The sequence below is a fragment of the Nanorana parkeri genome, unplaced genomic scaffold, assembly GCF_000935625.1.
Source record: "Nanorana parkeri isolate BGI_ZX_2015 unplaced genomic scaffold, ASM93562v1 scaffold39, whole genome shotgun sequence".
Lineage (NCBI taxonomy): Eukaryota > Metazoa > Chordata > Amphibia > Anura > Dicroglossidae > Nanorana > Nanorana parkeri.
The window spans coordinates 2,238,961-2,246,278 of record NW_017306307.1 but is presented as its reverse complement, the minus strand read 5'-3'; positions in this window follow the sequence as shown (position 1 = coordinate 2,246,278).

Below are 7,318 nucleotides of genomic sequence, written 5' to 3'. Positions count from 1 at the left end.
TGGAAATTTGCTTTAAAATTATGTTACTTTGGGAGACTCAATTCCCTAGCAAAACCTCATCCCTCCTTGAATGTAATAGCCCTTTCCTCTTTTTTTTTGGTTATGTGTTTAGATCAAGCACTGAGATCTTGTGGAATACTGAATTAAGTTTTACTTGCTTAGAAGAATGTTGCATACATGTATACAGGTTTACAGCATCAAACAGAGAACATGTAAATCATAGATAAACATGCATAAGCATAGAGACTGAAATTGCACTACAGCACCATTTAGTCTTCAAAAGACATAGTTACAGTACAATAGCATAAGCTGTTGTATTTCCAACTCTTCGATCTCTCACCTTACCTCCCTACATAACCTTTTATGTAGCTATTTGGGAAGGAGGGAAGGAGAATACTATAAAGTGTTACTTGAGTGACAACTCTGAATCTGTTGAGTCTGCTGACATCACGACCAAGATGATGGCTTTTCTCCGGGCTTTTAGGTGTCTATAAAACTGAGTATTTTACAGCTAAATAACATGCAATAAAATACATTACATTCACATGTAGCCAAGAGTGTTGAGTGAGAGTCAAACTCAAACTCATTGTTTTACATCTAAAAATGACTGGCACTCACCTTTTCCCATTTGTCCACTGTAGACCCTGAGGTGAAATGCTAGCCCACCCTGCCTCTGGGATCCCCCTTACTGGGGGTCAGGTGGTGCTACTCATATAATCTTATGAGAAGATTTTTTTACATGAATGGTCTGTCAAGGAAAGGAAGTACAGGGGAAGAATCTAAGAGGGAATGTTATCAGCAGGCTGGAATCTAGAACTAGGAAGAGGATTACAGCCCTGGTTGATGTTCTTATTTCTGATTGCAAAATATTTTTTCAGTAGCTGAGAATAATTTCACTTTGAGCTGAATGGCAGCATCCCACCTGTTTGGACTCTCGCCAGTCCTTTGCTTCAGGTCAGTGTGAAAGCAGCTTAGGGGTGGGCAGAAGCCATGTAGTTGATTGACTTTGTTTAATGGGACATAGCTCATTGATTCCATTAGGTTCTGAGGGTAGGAATGAGAGGCAGATTGGCAGGAGTCTTAGTGGTGTAACCCTTGTTATTTGGCTTCAGTCCACAGCTAATGTTTCTCAACTTGGCAGTCTAAAAATGACACATACCAAAAAAGCAGATATAAAAAAAAGCTTGCAAATTTTCACTTAGTGGTCACTTTATTAGGTACACCTGCTTGTTATACAATGCAAATCCAGACAAGAGGGTTAGACGGGCCCTGCTCTCCAGAGCTTACAAACTTAAAGAGGAGGTGCAAGTGATACAAAAAGGTGGTAACTGTGTAGGGATGAGTTTACTGAGGAAGTAAAAGTTGTTAAGTAAAGGCAGGGTAGGCTTCTCTGAATAGAATAGTTTTCAGGGATTGTCTAAAGGTGCAGAGAGTAGGAGATAGCCAGACAAATTGAGGTAGGGAGTTGCAGAGGATAGGAGAGACTCTAGAGAAGTCCTCAAGGTGAACATGGGATATGGTGACAAGGGAAATAGAGAGCACAAGGAATTGGAAGGAGCAAAGAGCAAGCAGTTTGTAAGGTGGATAAGTGTTAAAGGGAAACCCATGGCGAGGGAAATATGAAGGCTGCCATTTCAGACCTTTCCTTCTCAAAAAGTTAGTTGACTGGCTGTCATGCTTATCTCATGGCTTTACTGGTATGTAAGTCCAAAACAAGTTTGCAGATAAAGGTTTCTGGATTTGCTTTAACAACACTGTCTGCATGAATGTTCCAGGACACCGATACCTAAGATTTACAAGAGGAAAGATGCCTAGAGATGACCCTGTTCTACCCAAATCCTGGGCAGTTTTGATTTGGCAAAGTTCTGTCACTTCCTAGTAGTGTTGAAGCTTGCCCCCCACATACATTGTTATGGGTGCATCACTATGATGTCTATATGCACATATAAACTACTCCAACAAACACTGAGTAAAGGCCGCAGCTCGCTGTATACTGAGCTTTGGGTGACCGGAGGACGCTAGTTTGTGTCCTCCCGTTACCCTTAGGCGAACTATGGGGAAAAGCCCTAACCCCATAGTCCTCCTTTAAAATAAGTAGCTTTCACTGCAATGCTTACCTTTAATGCTCCTGAATGACGGCCAACTGTATTCAACCGACTTCCTTTAAACCCCAGGTTCTCATTGGAATACAGGGTGGAGCACAGGAAGGAGTCACCACCTGGATTTCGGTCTTTGTTATGTCCTGGAAATGCTTCAGTTGGTCAGGTCTAGGTTCAGCAATGTCCCCAAAAAATTAAGCCAGCTGCCTACCTGAATATAGTGAATGACCAGGTTCTTACATCAATGGATTTTTTCTTCCCTAATAGCACGGTCATATACCAGGATGACAATGCCAGGATTCATTGGGCTCAAATTGTGAAAGAGTGGTTCAGGGAGCATGAGAAATAATTATCACACATGGATTGGCCACCACAGAGTTCAGACTCTAACCTCATTTGGAATCTTTGGGATTTGCCGGAGTAGACTTTACGTCGAGGTCCGACTCTCCCATCATCACTACAAGGTCTTGGCGAAAAATAAATGCAACTCTGGATGGAAGTTGTTACATTGCATAAGCTTATTGAAACAATGCCACAGTGAATGTCTGCCGTCATCAAAGCTAAAGGGGATCCAACTAAATATTAGAGTATATGACTTTATTTTTGGCCTGGAATACAACAAAATAATAAAAGTAAACCTCAATCATAATGTTAAGTAGTTGGTACAATGAAAAAGAGCCGACCCATGCAGGTCTACCTTATAAAGAAAATCCTCCAAGACTTCAGCACATAGAAATTGAAAAGTCTTTTACAGGGCTATTCACTAAGCTGCCGAAGGCTATTCACTTTGGCTCAGTATGGCTGATTTCAGGCTGATGCCTTCGGTCAGCCGAACATGCTCTGCAGGAATTTCGACACAGCTGATCCGACAGAGCCATTTGGCTTGGCTATTCTGCTCGGTACCTCCGTGGTACCGAGCAGAATAGAAAATCTGTGAAAATAGTAGAAAAAAAGGTTTTTAAAATATTAAAAAATGTAAATAAATAGTAAAATGTAAAAAGATATTTAAAAAAAGAAAAAAAATAATACAAAAAGAAAAACAATTGGGTGGAGCTAACAGTGACACCTAGCTCCGCCCAACTGTTTCCTATTGACCGACACCTGCTAGAAGATTCTAGCAGGTCCCGGACCATGAATAACAAGTGGGCGGAGCCGGCCGTGATGTCAAGGCCGGCTCCGTCCAGTTGTTATTGTTTAATGACAGATCAGCATCCCCAGGTCATTTGCGGATGCTGATCTGACATTCGGCTGTCACTTCGGCTCAGTCAAGCCGAAGCATATGCCTTCTGCTCAGCTGAGCTACTCTGCCGCCTTCGGCTGCTGTACAGGGCTATTGTGAATAGCCTTTACAGTAGCCCCGGCGGCCGAAGAGAGCCGAAGGATCAGCTGAAGATATGGCTGTATCCTTGGGCTCAATAGTGAATAACCCCCTTGGATTCACCAGTGTTCCATAAACATACATTCTAGTATGTATAATAATACATGAAGACTTTTCAATACATTTCTATAAGTGCTGCAACCTTGGATAAATATATACTGTGTGTATGTGTGTGTGTATATATATATAAAGATATTTTATTGTCTTTAGCTGTCAGGTGTTATTATATGTACTATAGCAGACAAACCTTGTGCGCGTTCATAGAAGATTGTGCTCCATTATTATAGCAGGAAATTATATTAGTATACTATAGGTTCATTGCATGTCAGCCTGACAATACGACATTCCATAATGATTATTCTTACTGTGCTGGATGTAAAAATAGAATAGCATACCGGAGACAGAGAATTACATTATCATCCCAAAAAATGTGCTTAATTTCATATTTTAAACCGTAAGGAATCATTTGAGGCCAATTGGTTTCCATAGATACCAAGTGAAAGTTCCAAGCAGTAAACAAGTAAACAAAGGGAATAACAATGCTGTGTGTACTAAGAAGTAATCTAACCGATGCATTTTCTCATTATTAAGTAACTGTTATACTCTAGAATACAGAAACTCTCACCGCACATTGTACACATAGAAAATATTCATTTTGCACAGTTAATTATTGAGTTATGCTTTAAACTTGCATGGATTTGTATGTGCCACCCCTCACCACCAATAAACTATACTAAAACGAACAAATAATAAAAAAAACAAGAATGCATTTATAAAAAAACATTAATTCTGCCTAACAGCAATGTACATTCATTATTTTCAAATAGGGCAAAAACGGATGTTATTAGTATATTTTCTTTCCATGTCACATGTAATTTCATCCCATTAGATTGGAGTGGGTTAGGAAAATACCACATTATGGCCACTAGATGGAGCTGAGGATCATGGTAATTAAATCCTTATTTCCTATGATTCTTGGCTCCATCTAGTGGCCATAATGTGGTATTAATTATTACTAATAACATTTGTTTTTGCCCCATTCCCACAGGTTGAATGCTCATGGCTGTTTTACAAGATGAGCCTGTTGCCTTTGAACTGACCAATGCTCATTCTAACTCAGTCTATTTTGCTCCAACAGCAAGGCATATTGATCTTTGTTACCAGATGTTTAGCTCAGATTCTTTAGTACTTGTTTACACCAAGTGCACTCATAAACGCAGGCTCTTTGTGACAACACAGAAAAAACAATTGATGCCTTTGTGCCCCCCACCAAATAAGTGGGTTTGGTGTGAGTGAGATTTGTATGCCTTGCAATGTACAGTACAGAAATGCCTTTCAATGTGGATCAATGCAATGCATATAAAAAAGATGTATTTATTTGTTTGTTTAAGATTTTTGTATTTTGACCTTTATTGTGGTCTGTACAGAAAAACGTGCACACACCAAAGCGTCATTTGTGAGTGACTGTTCCCATGCGTGCACGTTTCTGCGTTGATGCTCTTTTCTGCGTCAATGCGCATTTCTGAGCTAAATAGACGTTTTCGCACATAAACGTGCACCATGGTTTTTCCGGGCTCGGACTGGACACCTAGTAAGCTCCTTACACCCTCCCTGCTTCTTCCATGTTCCCTCATTTTGTTGCTAGCCCACATTGCAGACACTAGGATTGGAAGATATTTGTCTTTTTACACTTCAAATGGCCAGCAAACATCCTCTGTAATGTACTTTCAGAAGTAAAAATATGTTGGGTTTAAGTTTCTGTGTCTCGTTGGAGACTTAGGCTGTCTGTGGATTGCGCTGATTCATGTGGTGACCATACTGCCCGGAAGGTACAAGGTCCAATGGAGGTATGTCAAAACATAAAGCGGCTCTTGAAAGACAGCAGTATACATTTGTATGTATGTGGAGGCTTAATAACATTTGTTTTTTTTTAAATTATTTTATTCAACTTTATTTTTATTTTTTTACTTTATGGATATCACATTGGGTCTGACAAGCACAATGGAAGTAACAGGTTTGAGAGATATATTTTAAAGCACTCAAACAATTGTGGAGCTTTTGACATTACAATTATTATTGTTTTTTTTTTTTTTCAGGTAAAATGTTGACGTGGACATCCCTTAGTACACCTTATCAGAGCAGATAGCACAAAAGTAGTGATATTTGGATGTGCGACAAAAACGTGTTGCAAAGCATTCAAACAACGATTTCTGGCAGAATGGAAATTAAATACATGATATTATTGTTTAATAACATTTTTGGATGGATACCGGCGGGTTCTTAGAAATCTCAGATTCTCAGGTGAGATATATATATTCTTCTTTTTCTTCATATTTACTACATAGAATTGTAATGCTTGGCGTATTTTTAGACTTGTCTTCTACCACAATATGCTTTCCCATCGTGTCTTTAGAATTAGGTTTGTGCTGGGAGACTGAGGATATAAAGTAAGACACACTTCACCAGGAATCAGCAAACTCTACAGAAATGTTTACAGCTGGGGGAGAAGGTGGAGAAAGTAGGTGAGGAAAGATATATTTTCACAAAAGCTCCAAGAATCCAAGAGTCATTGTGGTAATACTGATTTATTATATTAGCAACATTTTTTTATGGGTGTCCATACATTCACGCCTGTTCTGCTGTGCCGACTTTAACATCCATTAGTGATTGTGTGCAGTCATGCAATCATCAATAAGATTGGAGAGATCCGAATTCAGTAACAATCCTTAAATAGCTTACATAGTCAATATTAAATGCTGAAACAAGAACATGAATAAGCTAGCCTTCCTGTGTAGGCAGGAATCCTAGCACGGGCCCTGACTTTATTGTGTATGTGGAACTTACAGACATCATTGCCCAGGCCGCATTGGGGTAATAGTGACCAGAGAGGTTGGAAAACCTTCCCTGACTGCAATTAAATTCTGTTTCCCACCTAGGGTGCCTGCCGTACCGCTTCTCAACCTCTCTACATCGGTACGAATATAATGGTTGCAATGTGAAGCCATTTCTTATTTGAGAAAGTGCAAGACTCCATCAGATGTCTAAGTGCAAGGCTTGCTTCTTCAAATGTCCTCTAATATCTATAAGGTCCTTTAGGCTCAAGCATCTATAGATATTAGAAGACAGTCCCACAACTGGGCCAGTTTTGCCCAAATGCAGAGGCTAATTCAATGAAATACCTAGGGACACAGCTGGTCAAGGCTCAGGGGATATAAGTATCAGTGACGTGCGGTACCTCTGGTTCTGGGTGAGGCATTCCCCAGCCTCACCCCCAGCACGCCTCGCCCGATGAAGCCCCGTCCCCAGCCCACTGAAGCCCCACCCACATCTGCCGAAACCCCGCCCCCAACCTGGTCCCCAAGCTTGTGTGAAGGAGGAAGGGAGGCTTTCCCTGCTGTGTAACCTGTAACAAGCCAATCTGAATGGAGAAAAAGCTGTCAGCTTCAGACTTGAAGCTGACAGCTTTTTCCTCCATACTACTAGGTGAGGCTCTGCCTCACCTGCCTCCCCTGACCGCACGTCCCTGATAAGTATTGAAAGGGTTAGAAAATCTTAACTAGCCACTGTCGTCTTCTCCATGAAAAGCCAGCTATGTAGGTGTTTGCAGAGCATTTGTTCTGCCCTGTTTATGGGGTAAACAGAAGTGTTTGCTCAAGATTACGGACCCGACAGGAAGCATATAAGGCATCTACTGTCTAAGGTTCTAGGCTCTCCCTGACACAGTTGTGGTAGTAGGGAAGGCGGTCACTAGGCATACCTCCTAACTTTCCGAGATGAGAAAGAGGGAAGTCTTCCAGTACCATGTATTTGGGAAATGGATTTAGGATGCAGTTTGGATGTA